Source organism: Aethalodelphis obliquidens, unplaced genomic scaffold, assembly GCF_003676395.1.
Source record: "Aethalodelphis obliquidens isolate GAN/ISIS:26980383/991018 unplaced genomic scaffold, ASM367639v1 scaffold10, whole genome shotgun sequence".
Taxonomy (NCBI): domain Eukaryota; kingdom Metazoa; phylum Chordata; class Mammalia; order Artiodactyla; family Delphinidae; genus Aethalodelphis; species Aethalodelphis obliquidens.
The window spans coordinates 37,327,053-37,343,277 of NW_020837954.1; the positions used below are offsets into that span (position 1 = coordinate 37,327,053).

Genomic DNA, 16,225 nt, shown 5'->3' on the forward strand with positions numbered 1-16,225 from the left:
TTTTGGATGATCTCTCCATTAGTGTAAGGGAGGTGTTAACGTCCCCCACTATTACTGTGTTACTGTTGATTTCCTCTTTTATAGCTGTTAGCAGTTGCCTTATGTATTGAGGTGCTCCTATGTTGGGTGCATATATATTTATAATTGTTATATCTTCTTCTTGGTTTGATCCCTTGATCATTATGTAGTGTCCTTCCTTGTCCTTGTAACATTCTTTATTTTAAAGTCTATTTTATCTGATATGAGTATTGCTACTTCAGCTTTCTTTTGATTTCCATTGGCATGGAATATCTTTTTCCATCCCCTCAGTTTCAGTGTATATGTGTCTCTAGGTCTGAAGTAGGTCTCTTGTAGACAGCATATATATGGGTCTTGTTTTTGTATCCATTCAGCAAGCCTGTGTTTTTTGGTTGGGGCATTTAATCCATTCATGTTTAAGGTCATTATCGGTATGTATGTTCCTATGACCATTTTCTTAATTGTTTTGGGTTTGCGTTTGCAGGTTCTTTTCTTCTCTCGTGTTTCCCACTTAGAGAAGTTCCTTTAGAATTTGTTGTAGAGCTGGTTTGGTGGTGCTGAATTCTCTTAGTTTTTGCTTGTCTGTAAAGCTTTTTTTTTTTTTTTTTTTGCGGTACGCGGGCCTCTCACTCTTGTGGCCTCTCCCGTTGCGGAGCACAGGCTCCAGACGTGCAGGCTTAGCGGCCATGGCTCACGCGCCCAGCCACTCCGTGGCATGTGGGATCTTCCCAGACCGGGGCACGAACCTGTGTCCCCTGCATCGGCAGGCAGACTCTCAACCACTGCACCACCAGGGAAGCCCTGTAAAGCTTTTGATTTCTCCATTGAATCTGAATGAGGTCCTTGCCGGGTAGAGTAATCTTGGTTGTAAGTTCTTTCCTTTCATCACTTTAAGTATATCATGACACTGCCTTCTGGGTTGTAGAGTTTCTGCTGAGAAATCAGCTGTTAACCTTATGGGCGTTCCCTTGTATGTTATTTGTCATTTTTCCCTCGCTGCATTCAATAATTTTTCTTTGTCTTTAATTTTTGCCAGTTTGATTACTATGTGTCTCGGCTTGTTTCTCCTTGGGTTTATCCTGTGTGGGACTCTGTGCTTCCTGGACTTGGGTGGTTATTTCCTTTCCCATGTTAGGGAAGTTTTCGACTATAATCTCTTCAAATAATTTCTCGGGTCCTTTTTCTCTCTCTTCTCCTTCTGGGACCCCTATAATGCAAATGTTGTTGCGTTTAATGTTGTTCCAGAGGTCTCTTAGGCTGTCTTCATTTCTTTTCATTCTTCTTTCTTTATTCTGTTCTACAGGAGTGAATTCCACCCTTCTGTCTTCCAGGTCACTTATCCGTTCTTCTGCCTCAGTTATTCTGCTATTGATTCCTTCTAGTGTAGTTTTCATTTCAGTTATTGTATTGTTCATCTCTGTTTGTTTGTTCTTTAATTCTTCTAGGTCTTTGTTAAATATTTCTTGCATCTTCTCCATCTTTCCCTCCATTCTTTTTCTGAGGTCCTGGATCATCTTCACTATCATTATTCTGAATTCTTTTTCTGGAAGGTTGCCTATCTCCAGGCAACCTTCCAGAAAAAGAATTCAGAATTTTCTTTTGTTTATCTGTGGTTTTATCTTGTTCCTTCATCTGGTACAGAGTCCTCTGCCTTTTCATCTTGTCTCTCTGTGAATGTCCAAATTTATTTTTAAAAATACTTCAAACCTGCTCGTGTTGGAAGGTCTCCTGTAGAGGCGGGGGGTGGATGTGGCTTACCGTGGGGACAAGGACACTGGCAGTAGAAGTTCTGGGAAGTACTCCTTGGCATGAGCCTCCCAGAGTCTGCCATTAGCTGCACAAAAGACCCCAGGTAGGCTCAAGTGTTTTTATTTTTAATGTGCTTTTGTATTCTGCTGCTGATGTTGACTTAAAAATTTTTACATTTATATGCATAACTGAGAATGGTGCAATATTTGTCATATTTTGGAACTGATGTCATTCTGGCTTTGTAAAAACAATTTGGAATATTTTCTCTTTTTTTTTTGGAACACTTTCTTCTTTTAAAATGCTCTGAATCAATGTATGTAGCATCTAAGTATCAGATCTTTGGGGATTTAGAATTACCTTGTGAAACCATCTGGGCCTGGCACTTTTTTGTGTAGGTAGTTCTTTGATATGTTTCTTTATTTCTTCTAGTAAAATTGGTTTGTCTCGGCTTTCAATCTTTACTGGGATTAATTCTGGCATATTGTGATTTCCATTAAATCTAGGTTTTCCAATGTATTTTTGTAATACTATGAAAATAATTATACTATGTAAGTTTCTGTTTCTATAACCCCTTGGCATTTCTTATTTTGAATGTTTTTGCATTCTTCCTTTTTTTCTGGAATAGCTTCATTAGTCGTCTGTCATTAAATTTTTTTTTATTTTCAAATAATCAGCATATTGATTATCAGTCCCCCTGGGTCTCTATATTCAACCTCATTGCTTTTGTCGTTATTTTCTTCCTCTGCTTTTCTTTGCTTTAGCTTTTCATGTTAGAAAAAGAATTCATTTATAGTCATTCTTTTATTCTCATTGTATAAATATTTGAAAGCTGTAAATTTTTCTGTAATCACTGATTTGTTTTTTATAGATTCTGATATGTATTTTTTCCATTAGCATTATTTTTTTTTGGAAATGATTTGAGTTTAATTTATATTGTATTTTCCATTTCATCCAATACTTCTTTAATAGTACACTTTAAAATTTTCAGGAGGAAAGGACTATTTGTTTTTGAGATTTTGTCATCAATTTTTAATTTGATCCATTAAACATGTCTTTCCTTGAGAGAGATATATTGATGTCTCTTATTTTTACTATTTTTTTTACTGTGAGCTGAGCAGTGTGATTAATTCAGTGCTTAGCATTTGGGAGTAAAACAAATAACAAGATGTACAACTGAATTCCTCTAAATGATACATTTATTTCTGCTAAAAACTTCTCTAGGTTCTAATCTAGGGACTGCCACTACTAGTTTTATGCCATTAGGGGCCTCAGTCTTCTTTCGTGTAAAATGAGGTAAGCTATGGAATATTTTTTTAACCCAATAATTTGATTTACCAATTCAATAAAAGTACTTTTGAAATAATACCTTTCTAAGCCCCACTGTTACTAACTAAAATTATTTTAATAATAGCTATCATTTGTTAAATGCCTACTGCATGCCAGGCTCCATGCTTAGCATTTTACATATACGATTTCACTGAATCATAGCATATTTGTTTTAATTTTTCTTCAAACTCTGTAATGTTGGACTCTGATTCAATAGGCAGAAACTCAATTGATTGGCTCAGTATTTTAGGAGACCGTCTACTGCACAAACTGGCAGGGCACACTTGCATGTTGTTGGACACACCTTTCTACTTGAATCAGGACAATGGTCAGAAAGATCACATTGGTCCAGGGAGCAATTAGCCAACATTTATTTGTTAGTTTCTTGGTTTGGCAGGAAACAAGACCAGAATGAGATAAGGAGCTCAGGTCCTTACAGGGTGTGACTGGACTCTTGGACAAAGAGGAACAGAGCTGTTTTCCTGGCCAGCTATTTTCATCCCAGGCTTACACATGTGCTCCCAGTGTGGTAAAAAATATTGTAGCAAAATGTTGTTAACAGCCTAACAAGGAGTATTTAGTTGTAAACCAATCTCCTTATATCTTTAGTGGTAACATTGTTAATAAAACAGAAACAAGTAGTAACATGGTCTTACACTGCCTCAAATTAATTAACATTATACCTGCCTCTTCAGCTAAAGATACTCTGTGTTGTTCTTAAATTCACTTACCCATTGGGTCAATCATTTAACATTTTCTTCTATTACCATTATGTTGATAAATACATGATACTATTGTCAATACTCTCTCCTTCTGTGCCCATGGCAGAGACTCAGTTTCTAATCAACTTGTATTCTTTCTTGCAAAACCTAGATGCAGCCCCATAATCCTTCTCAACATGGCACCCAAATACCAGACTAGAATTTGCTCCCAGTATAAAATCCATTGCCTTTCTTATTCAGGCACTCTGGATGCAAAAGACAAGGAACTCACAGTCCAATGTGGGATACAGGGATGTAAACAGCAATGTAGTTCAGAGAGGAGTTGCTGCCTAACTTAAAGAGTGTTGACTCTAATTCCTTTAGTGGCATGAGGATGTCCAACTCACTTGAATGCCTCAGGCCATGTTTTCCGCCTTGCTCAGTACAATGTGCCAGCATATATTGAATGTCTGCTTCAGTATTTCTCACCATGTGCCACAGCATGCTTGTGTACCCAGTCACAGATGTGCTTTCAGTGTGATCAATTTGCAAAATGTATGCTTCGCACAATTGGAGCTGGTAAAGTCTCTCAGGTGGGCTGTTGAGCTGGATGGATCTTTTGCTATAAATACAGAGGCCTGCTGTAAATAATAACTAAGACATAACATGACATCATGCTATGTTACTGTACTATGTCTGTGTTTTGGTGCATGGGAGAATGTGGGCACAGCTGGGTTCATGGCAGCCCTTACTCTGCCAGTCAGAGATGTAAGTGTATGAGCCATCCCTTCACATGCCTAGTGTAGTATTTCAAAAGAACCAGGTGTGTCTCTGTTTGGCTTAGCATTACATATTATTTTCATTTCAAAATGTGGAGGATCTGTTTCAGTGCTCCTGCCTTTAGTCTAATTTGTGAATTTAAAAGTAGGTATTAATTTAATATCCAAATTGGCATGGCTAGTAGACACCACAGGTAATTAAGAGGCTCTAATTGGGGACATCTGAAAACATTTGAGACACTTTATTCTGGACTCTTTTAAGTGCACTAGATACGATATGGAACAACAGTCCTTTCACTTTGAGGACTTGTAGCATAGATGCCTGGAATGGAACAATAATTAAGAAATTATCCATAACATCTTCTCCAGAGACTGTTGCCATGATGATTTGGGCATTTACTATAAAAGAAGCAACCCACATAAAATAGAAACAAATAGAATGAATAGAACAGAGAAGGAAAATAGCACACAATGCTTTGTAGACAGCTTCACGAATCCTGGAGACCAACTCCTCCCCAAAGTTGACCAGAAGGATCTCCTTGCTTTATAGACCTTTGTTGTGACCCAAGCCATTAATTATAATGTAAACCTAGGTAGTCCAAGAAGAGAAGTGATACTATCAGAAGGATTATCTTGGAATACAAGGAAGAACAGTAGATTAGGAAGCTATTGACCATCAAGATAATGTGCTTTTTAAAAAAAAGTTTATTTATTTTACTTATTTTTTTGGCTGCGTTGGGTCTTCATTGCTGCACGTGGGCTTTCTCCAGTTGTGGTGAGCAGGGGCTACTCTTCGTTGCGGTGCGCAGGCTTCTCATTGAGATGGCTTCTCCTGTTGCAGAGCACAGGCTCTAGGCACGCAGGCTTCAGTAGTTGCGGCACGAGGGCTCAGTAGTTGTGGCTCACGGGCTCTAGAGCGCAGGCTCAGTAGTTGCTGCTCTGCAGCATGTGGGATCTTCCTGGGATTGAACCTTGTCCCCTGCATTAGCAGGCGGATTCTTAACCACTGCGCCACCAGGGAAGTCCCTAATGTGCTTTTTAAACAACTTACTGGAATCATCCTGCTACGGAGGTATAGCTTTTTGAAATAATTGTCTCAAATTGTGGCTACAATTTTTAGCTAGTTTTTTTCCATGAATGTATGTTAACTGAATGCATTATCAAACCTCTTAATCTCTGCTCCTTACCATTTAGTTTGGGTCATAAGCACCAAATTTAAGTAATGCAGGCAAGATTCTTGAGCCATACAACACACATGAACTTGGACTTATAAAAAATTAAATTTGATTGTGATACAAACTCAATAGAGAAATACTTTAAAGTCGCTGCTTCTTCATGTGATTATAGTGAGTTGACACAATACCTTTCATTTAGGACCTCGAGTGCCTCCGTAATACTGTAATAGCACCACAGGAGGTAAGCGGGAGTCAGTTGACGGCATCCTGAGCCCAAAGGCACTGAGTAATTTGCTGGAAAATCAAACTGGCACTTGCAGTTTGGATTCCCGAGCATCTAGTTTCCACTGAGTTTCAGACCAAGAAGTTGTATATTGTGTTGTAAGATTGAGGCTGTTCCCCACTTCCCAGAGTCCAGGGGGCAGGAGGGACCCTGCATTCTTCATTATTAACAAGCGCCTCCCCTTCCCTCCAGGTGACACTGAGGTCTGGACCATGCGATAGGAAATACTGATCCAGATCTTAAAGGCCATCTAATTCCAATTTCTCATTTTACAAAGGGTTCACAAACGTTTACTGACTTGATCAAGGTCTGGTAGCTAATTCGCAGATCTCCTCTCTTACCCCCACTTCCAAGACCTCGGAGTCCAAGAATGTTAGAGGAGTTTCTCGCTGAAATCGACCCGAAAAGCTTATTTGAGGGAGTTTGTGACATGCCCCCCCACTCCCGGTGGTTAACCTGCATTCTGAGTTAGCATCTCCCTCAGACCATCTCTGATGTTACAGAACAGGAAAGAAAGTTGCCAGCCCTGGGCTGCAGCAGGGCCTGCGGGGGGAGGCAGCTGCTCCGCCTCCAGCACTCGCGGGCGGGCTCGACGCAGGCCGCCGAGCGGTGAGCGCGGGACTCGGCGGCTGGCGGCGGGCGGGGAAGGCGCGGGGCGTGGTTTGCAGCTTTCCGAGCGCCAAGGAGCGGAGCGCGCTCTGCTGCTCCCTGAGCCTTCCGCTGGACCTAAAAGGCGAGTGGGAGACCGAGCAAGAGGCGCGATCGAAGGAGCAAGGCGAGTGGGGCGCCGACCCGGGCAGGCTCTAGCCCGCGCCCTCGCCCCTCGCCGGGCCGACAGCAGGGAAGCGCGGCGGCGGGGCCCCTGCACCCCGGTGCGCCCCGGAGAGAGCGGTCTGTGGCAAGGGAAGGAGAGCGGGAGGGAGGGGAGGGCCGGGGGCGAAGGAGGGCAAGGTCCCCGAGCCGGGGGCGAGGGCGGCGGGAGACTGGACCCGGCCCACTGCGGGGGTCCGAGCCCGGCCACGGGAAACTTTGCCCGGGTGGCAAGAGCGGGGTGCGTGGAGGGCGCCGCAAACTTGTCAGCGGGCGGGGCGTTTCGGAGATTGGAGCGAGCGCCAGCGAGTGGCGTTTGTCTCTCCGGTTTCTTTGTGTCACCTCCCTAGCCCGCCGGTCCGCCGGCCTGGGAAAGGGGCTGCGCCGGTGGCGCGGCCCCCATCCAGCCGTCGCCAGCGTCGGGCCCAGGCCCCGGCGCTCGCGGTCCGCTGATTGTTTTCGCTCCTCGCGTCACGCCTGGGCGGGAAAGATTTTGAACGCCGCGTGAGCTAGAACGCGGAGAGCCGCGGCGCGGAGATTGCCAGACCGTGGGCGGCGCGAGGCTAGCCCCGGGTCTCAGAGGACCAGCGGGCGGGGCTCACCGGGCTGGAGAGCGCGAGCGGCCCCGGGGGCCCCGGCACGGTAGGAACCGCGGCGGCCGAGCGCCTCCTCGGCGGGGGCCGCTTGGACGGCTAGGATTATAATTCCATTTCGATTGCTTGGGGTCTTTGTTGTCTGAAATTGCCTTGAGGGTCTGACGGTAGCACCTTCTCCTTTTTGGGTGGTTTTTCTTCTGTTAAAAAAGAGCGAGGGGAGACTTATGTGGAATCTGCTGCTCCAAACAACATTAGCCACCTTATTTGATGGAGGTTGAGCGGTCCTGTGTAACCTTTGCCTTTGTGGACGCCTGTTATTTCCGAAAGTTATTATTTTATCCTCCCCTAGTGGAAGGGAGAGTCTGAGCCAGATGCTAGCAAGCACGATTGTGTACGTGCACCAGCAAGTCAGAGTCAAACACAGGAGGTTCCTTCTCGCCGCTCAACACTTTTGCATCGTTTTTTTTTTTTTAAAGTTTGTTTGATTTCAAACAACTTTCATCTGCTTTCCTAAAACTTTCCAGAGCTCCGAAGAACTCCTTGCAGATATTACGTGGTTGTGCTAGGATAAGTCCGACCACTTTTATGGTTGGGGTTACAGTTAAGCCCCCGAACCATACCTGGCCCGCTCACCACTCGGGTGCCCGCCCTTGAGCCATTGTAAACATCATCGGGTTGAGTGTTCACCTTTTAGGAGATGGAACATTTGGTGTGTTTTTATACTTTAATGCACCACTCCTTCTTTAGTTACCTTCCCTTTCTGCAAAACTCTTGAGACTCGCTCGGGCTCTTCCTGAGATAATTACTGAGTGGCCTTAGCTGCGCCATCACGCCCCCCACCCCCGCAAGCACCCGAGGGAGAAGAGAACAGGTGCAATCCTCATTAAGTTTTTTCGCGGTGAAAACTCTGGAGATGTCAAAGTACGTAAAAAGTGAAAATTCTTAGTTCTTTGTCCATATGTTTGAGTTAATGAGCTTTATTTGAAGCCAACAAAAATCAAAGTCAAATCAGTTGGGTCAGCTCAACCTTGTACATTAAGGTTGTTTCTTAAAAAAATCTTATAAATTTACCCAGTTAGAAATTTACAAGCATTTCAGTGCATTAGTGCTAATTGTGTTTGCAGGATATTGCAGTATGTTTAGAGAACTGAGTCACAATGGGATTTTTCTAGGTTGTGCCCTCAATAGCATAACTGAGAGTTTAACGTAAAGCTCAAAACTGGAATCAGTCACGTCTTGATAAGTAAGGGAAAGTGTGAAAGGCAATTGATTCATTTGTCATTACTCATATGTTTTAAATATAGATTTTCAATAATTTCACAAAATTATTTTTTCATTTACTCTTACCATAGCTCTTACCATATGCCAGCCACTGTGCTGGACTCTGGAGTTACAAATAATAATAATAACTATTTATGGAATACTTATTTTGTACCAGTAAATGCTTCACATAGGTTACCTCATTCATCTAATAAAAATTTGTTGGATGCTTACAATGTATTGTGCTAGGTGCTGGAGTTATAATAAGGCACAGGACAGCTGTTAGCTGTCTTAGCAAGTCAGGAAGATAGGCAGAAGATAAAAGACATTACTAAACTAATCATAGTTTTTAAAATGTAAATCAGATCACACCACTCGTCCTGCAGTGCAGTGTGTTGTAGGGTAGGAGGTGAGGAGAGGAGGGAGGTGTGGAAGATCAGCAGGGGAGATAGCATTGAGTCAGGAAAGAGCTTGATAGTGTGTGGATTGATTGGATCTGAGAGTAGGTCTTGTGGCTGAGCACTGTCAGCTGGAGGGAGAGAACTAAATGATGAGAGAGTGGTAATCAGGTGACAGATCATGCAGGGCCTCGTAGGCCAAAGTTTGGATATATTCACATTGAATCCTCATATATACCCTATTGGCCCTATTTTATAGTTTATAAAACTGAAGTAACTTTCTGAGTCTGCACAGTAGGTGAATGGCACAGCCTAGGATAGGAAGCCAGGCTCTCAGTCTCCACTTATATTTAACCACTATGCCAGCATCAAAAGACAGTCCATATCCTGATGGACCTGTTTGTCTAGTGAAGACAAGCCATTGCAATACACACATGGTGGTGCTAGAAAAGATGTGTTCTAGGGGCTGTGGGAGGAGGAAAGCACCTAATTCTGTCTAGGAATGGGGCAGGCCAAATTGGGAAAAATGAAAACATTTTTCCTTTTTTTCAGAATTATGAAATGTTTCAGATTAGCTATAATTCAGAAATAATCTTAATGTTAAATGCAATAGCCCATTCTTCAGGGCTTCACTGTGTGTTCTTGAGATCTCTCTTTTTTTTTTCTTACTTTCATATTTACCAATTACCTGAGTCATGTGTCCCCTTTCCTACTTTTACAAAATAAAGGATTGTGTCTGGAATACTGTAAAATCACTTATATTTAAAGCCTGTAATTCTTTGTGAAATTGCAGGTTAAGTTCTCTTTTGATTGTTTTTATCTTAAACTGTCTAGCCTTTCTCATTTTGTGTGATAATTTTATAAACAGCTTCATTGAATGTAATTGACATACAGTAAGCCGCATATTTTAGTGTTAAATTTGATGAGTTTTTGACTTATGTATAGATCTGTGAATCCATCTTTCCCTCTGGTCCCTCCCTACACCCTGCATCCTTCTTTCCCAAGCAACCAGTGGGTAGCTCTGACCCTATGGATTATTTCGTATTTTCAGAATTTTATATGACTGGTATCACATAGTGTGTTCTCTTTTTTGTCTGGCTTCTTTCACTCAACATAATTATTTTGAGATTCATCTATGTTGTTGTGTGTATCAGTAGTTGATTCCTTTTTATTGCTAAGTGGTGTTCTATTGTATGGGTATACCCAAGTTCATTTATCCATTCACCCATTGATAGACATTTGGTTTTTTCCAGTTTTTGGCTATTAAAAATAAAGCTGCTGTGAACATTATGTTCAGTCTTTGTATGGACACCTACTTTCTAGGAGCGGAATGGCTAGATCATATGGTAGGTGTATGTTTAACTTTTTTTTTTTTTAAAATATTTATTTATTTATTTGGTTGCGCCGGGTCTTAGTTGCGGCATGCAGGATCTTCGTCGCCACGTGTGGGATCTTTTAGTTGCGGCTTGTGAACTCTTAGTTGCGGCATGTGGGATCTAGTTCCCTGACCAGGGATCGAACCTGCGTCCCCTGCATTGGGGGCGCGAAGTCTTAGCCACTGGACCACCAGGTAAATCCCGTATGTTTAACTTTTAAAGAAATTCCCGGGCTTCCCTGGTGGTGCAGTGGTTGGGAGTCCGCCTGCCGATGCAGGGGACACGGGTTCGTGCCCCGGTCCGGGAGGATCCCACATGCCGCGGAGCGGCTGGGCCTGTGAGCCATGGCCGCTGAGCCTGCTCGTCTGGAGCCTGTGCTCTGCAACGGGAGAGGCCACAACAGTGAGAGGCCCGTGTACCGCAAAAAAAAAAAAAAAAAAAAAAGAAACTCCCATACTTTCCCAAAGTGGTTGTATCATTTTACATTCCCAAATTAGTGCGTGAGGGTTCTAGTTGCTCTGCATCCTTGTCAGCACTTGGTATGGTTAAGCTTTCATAGCCATTCTGTTAGATGTGTAGTGGTATCTCATTGTGGTTTTAATTTGCATTTCCCTGATGACCAATGATGTGCTTATTTACCATCCATATAATATCTTTTTTTGTTGTTGAAGTTTCTTTGCATTTTTTGCTCATTTTTAATTGGGTTAGTTACTTCCTTATTCAGTAACTGTTTTGAGAGTTTTTTTTATATATTCTGGATACAAGTCCTTTATCAGATACATGATTGCAAATATTTACGTTCAGTCTATTGCTCGTCTTACATTCTCTGAACAGATCTTTGAAGAAGTTTTAAATCTTACTAAAGTCCAATATATCAATTTATTCTTTTATGGATTATACTTTTGGTGTTATACCTAATAAATCTTTGCCTAACTCAAGGTCACAAAGATTTTTTTCCTTAGAGTTATAAAACTCATAGGAAAACTCTATAAAAGAATGTAAAACCATGAAGTCTTTCGTGTTACATTTAGGTCCATCTACTTTGAGTTAATTTTTGTTTATGGAGCCGGAATATGGGTTGAACTTTACTGCCACCAGGAACACTTAACATGTTTTGGAGATGAGATAATGTCTGGAGACAATGTGGTGAGGTGGGGTGGGTGGGCATTTGCTATTGGCATCTAGTGGGTCAAGGCCAGGGTTGCTGCTAAAGATCCTACAATGAACAGGAGAGATCCTCTCAACGAAGAATCATTCAGCCGAAATGTCAGTAGTGTCAAGGTTGAGAAACCCTAGGCTAGAGGTTTATCAATTGTATTGACCTCGATGAATCAGCTCTTGGTTTCATTTATATTTTCTGTCTTCTGTTTAATTGATTTTTACTCTGATCCTTATTATTATTTCCTTTCTTCTACTTACTTTGAGTTTAATTTTACCCTTCTTATTCAAGTCACTGCGACCTTTTTTCTTTTCTGATACAGGTGTTTAGTTCTGTAAATTTCCTAAGTACAGTACTGCTTTAGGGAATTCTCACAAATTTAAATAGGGTGTGATTTCATTTTTATTCAGTTCAAAATGCTTAAAAAATTTTCTTTGGATTTATTGTTTGACCTTGAGTTACTTAGGAGTTGTTTTTTTTTTTGCGGTACGTGGGCCTCTCACCGTTGTGGCCTCTCCCACTGCGGGGCAGAGGCTCTGGACGCGCAGGCTCAGCGGCCGTGGCTCACGGGCCCACCGCTCCGCGGCATGTGGGATCTTCCTGGACCCGGGCACGAACCCGTGTCCCCTGCATCGGCAGGGGGACTCTCAACCACTGCGCCACCAGGGAAGCCCTACTTAGGAGTTTATTACTTAGTTTCCAGACATTTGTGGATTTTCCAGGCATCTTTCTGTTATTAATTTCTAAATTTAGTTTTCTTATTGTCAAAGAGCATAACTTATATGGCTCAAATTCTTTTATATTTACTGAGAGTTATTTTAGAGCCCAGAATATCATTAATTTTGGTAAATGTTTTGTGTGTGCTTGAAAAGACTGTGTGTTCTAATTATAAAATGTCAAGGGAACATACCATCAACATGACATCACTGTTCATGTTAACCTTGATTACCTGGCTGAGGTAGTGTTTGTCAGGTTTCCCTCCTGTAAAGTTACTCTTTTCTCCCTGTTCTGTCCTTTGCTTTTTGAGATGGAAGTCACTATGCGTAGCCCACATTTAAGGAGTAGAGAGTTATCCTTCTTCTCCTTGAAGGGTATTGCTTTTTTTACCCCACGTGACTATCTCTGACTTTTAATTCTGGTATTTCGGCCATTTATATTTAAAATGATTATTGATTATGGTTCACTTTAAATGTATAATCTTGCTATTTGTTTTCTGTTTTTCTCATCTGTTCTTTGTTTCCTTTTTTCTCTTTTTCTCTCTTTGATTGGATTAATTGAATTTTGGTCATTATAGTTTATATCCTTTTTTTTGCTTATTAGCACTCATTCTTTTTTTAATTTTTATTTTTTAACATCTTTATTGGAGTATAATTGCTTAACAATGGTGTGTTAGTTTCTGCTGTATAACAAAGTGAATCAGCTATACGTATACATATATCCCCATATCTCCTCCCTCTTGTGTCTCCCTCCCACCCTCCCTATCCCACCCCTCTAGGTAGTCAGAAAGCACAGAGCTGATCTCCCTGTGCTATGCAGCTGCTTCCCACTATCTATTTTACATTTGGTAGTGTATATAAGTCCATGCCACTCTCTCTCTCTCTCTTTTTTTTTTTTTTTTAAATTTGGCTGCACCCCTTGGCTTCTGGGATCTTAGTTCCCTGACCAGGGTTTGAATTCATGCCCTCGGCAGTGAAACCACTGGACTGCCAGGGAATTCCCTACCTATCATTCTTTATTTTGTTATTTCAGTGTTTGCTTTAGGGTTTATAGTATACATTTTAACTTATCACAGTTTAACTTCAAGTGTTATATTATACCACTTCAATGAAAGCCTTGTAATAATATATTTCCCATGTCTCTCTGCTTTGTGCTATTGTCATACATTTTACTTTTTGTCTGTTATAGACCCTACACTACATTATTATTTTTTGTTTGAGCAGTCAATTATTTTTTTAAGGGATCTAAATAACAAGAAAAAAATCATATATTGACCCATGGTTACACAGGTTATATTCTTTGTTTTACTATTATTAAATGAAAATAAAGAAATCATACATATTGAGGTTATTGGATTCATATTTATGAATATATTCTAACTTGTAATTTTATTTATTTATTTTTAAAATTTATTTATTTTATTTTTGACTGCGTTGGGTCTTCGTTGCTGCACGAGGGCTTTCTATAGCTGTGGCGAGCTGGGGCTACTCTTTGTTGTGGTGCGTGGGCTTCTCATTGTGGTGGCTTCTCTTGTTGTGAAGCACGGGCTCTAGGCGCGCGCCGGCTTCAGTAGTTGAGGCTCGCGGGCTCAGTAGTTGTGACACATGGGCTTAGTTGCTCCGCGGCATGTGGGATCTCCCTGGACAAGGGCTCGAACCCATGTCCTCTGCATTGGCAGGTGGATTTTAAACCACTGCGCCATCAGGGAAGCCCTAACTTGTAATTTTAGAATAAACATTAAAGAGGCAGTGAAATTTGGAAATCAGAGCATAGTTCATTTTTTTAAACTAAACCCACTGAATTGTCATTGAGCTGATCATTGCTGTAATAGAAGGATACTTCAGGATACTGTGGTGTATTACAAGATTCAGAACACCTGGACTTGGAGAACTCTCCAGACAGGCACTGATGAGTGTGCTGTACTTCTTTTCTTTCCTTTGGGCAGCATTAGGAAAAGGGAAATGGGTAGGCAGAAAGAGTCTGTCCTCCCATGCTGACATTTTCCAGACCCTGAGAAACTTTGATAGATGAGTGTGAAAGCACTTCTTTCTTTCAGTGGTGTATGAGATGAAGAGCACTTGGTTATAGCTCCTCAGGTCAGAGTAACACATTTGACAAAGTGAGCCTCAAGCTTCTGCTTGTCAGTGTCCATATTTGACTGAAAAGTCCAATCTGAGATGCAGTTCTAGAACTGGTCAAAATTTGCTATCTACTTGTTGCTTTGGTTCCAGCTGACTTTTAGTTTTCCTTTATCAGTGAGTAGCTCCTTTCCATCTGGGTTATGTAAATGTGCTCCTATTCTGAATGTCAATACATTGACAAACACTCAGCTATAAATGAGTGAGAAAACTTAACTCATCCAACAAATTAATTTACTTTGTAAATATTTATTCAATCTGGGCTCTGGCACATTGATGAAAATTTATGTCCCTTGCCCTTCGAAAGCTAACTGTCACATAAGAGAAGGCCCACAAGTAGAGAAGCATGTGTTCCAATGTGGTAATTGGTGGAATGGATATATGAACTGGGCAATGGGAGTAAGCCTCGAGCAGCGGTTCTCAAAGTGTGGTCCAGGAACCAGTAGCATCAAACCTACTGGTTCAGAAACCTAGAGGGTGGGGCCCAGCAATCTGTGTTTAACAAGTCTTCCAAGTGATTCTGATGCACGCTCAAGATTGTGAACCAGTGGCATAGAGGATTAGATGATCTCTGAGATTTTTTCCCCAGGTCCTAATTTCTACAAATATGGTTTAGAAATGTGATATTTACCCCGTTGTATTGTACTTTAAGAACTGTTTTAGCACGAATGAATTGGTATGTAAAACGTTAATGCTATGGGGGTAAAACAGGAATTCAGAATGGTAAAGATATGCCTGACACTGGGACAAAAGTAAATTAGATTTAAAAAAACTTTATTATGAAAAATTTTAAGTACATATTCAAAAGCAGAGATAATAGTGAAATGAACTCCTATGTAAACATTACCCAGTATCAATAGCTATCAAGTCCTGCCAATTTGGTTTTACCTATACCCTCACCTATCCCCCCTGTGCTGGGTTATTTTAAAGTAAATTCCACACATCATATCATTTCATCCATAAATAATTAGATTTTAAATTATTTGAGCTATTAAGTTGCTAGAAATGAATTTGAAACCGATTCACATATAACCATTTCATGTTTCCATGTTAAATTATAGATAAAGTTTGTCTGGAGTTCATTTACACAAAACATGAGTAAAACAAAACAATAGTGTGGGCAGGTGTATATATATTCCTATTAGTATAAAATCCATTAAAAATAAATATACTGGTTACAACCGTGAAAATATTTTATGTACCCTCATCATCATTATAGCAATATATACATTATATTTTTAAATAGTATTCCAGAATAGTAAGAAGAAATATATCCATGTGCTGCCAAAATTGAAATACTGTGCTTGAAGGGGAAACTTTAATTTGAAAGACAAATTTTTAGGAAGGATGGTATTATAAAAAGGTTTTGCAGATTTCTAGGCAAATTTTTAATATATTTAAATTAAAAATTCTCATTACTCATTTCGGCAGTTATGTTGCCTCATTTGGAAAGATAAAGGTAGTCAACATTTAGGGATGAACAATACATCTTAAAAAATAAATCCACTTATCTTAATCTATATGCTACACACAGTCTTATCAAGGTTAGAGCTCAGGCTATAAGACAGTTCATGTTTGGAGAAAGGGGACAGAATTAACTTTCACAGACTTTTCACAAACAGGTAGAAAACTACCTGTTTTCTCCTACTGTGGCTTTGGAGTACAAGTTGTGATATCCTGAGGAAAAGCTGATAGTAATACGACTGAGCTCTTCGTGTTTGGCTGCTTTTGAATGATACA

The 16,225-nt window shown here is 40.8% G+C and overlaps 1 protein-coding gene across 9 annotated transcripts in view; it reads left to right on the plus strand.

Moving 5' to 3' along the window:
• Positions 1-6,704: 6,704 nt before the first annotated feature.
• Positions 6,705-16,225, plus strand: part of SYNE2 (spectrin repeat containing nuclear envelope protein 2) — a 337,188-nt gene continuing 327,667 nt past the window's right edge. For 6 of the 9 annotated variants that reach the window (XM_027111452.1, XM_027111454.1, XM_027111451.1 and 3 more), the window contains exon 1: positions 6,714-6,806. The gene's annotated coding sequence lies outside the window, so the exon portion shown is untranslated. Of the gene's footprint in view, positions 6,807-16,225 lie in introns of all 9 variants that reach the window. The other 3 variants (XM_027111459.1, XM_027111458.1, XM_027111455.1) reach the window with 2 other exon arrangements.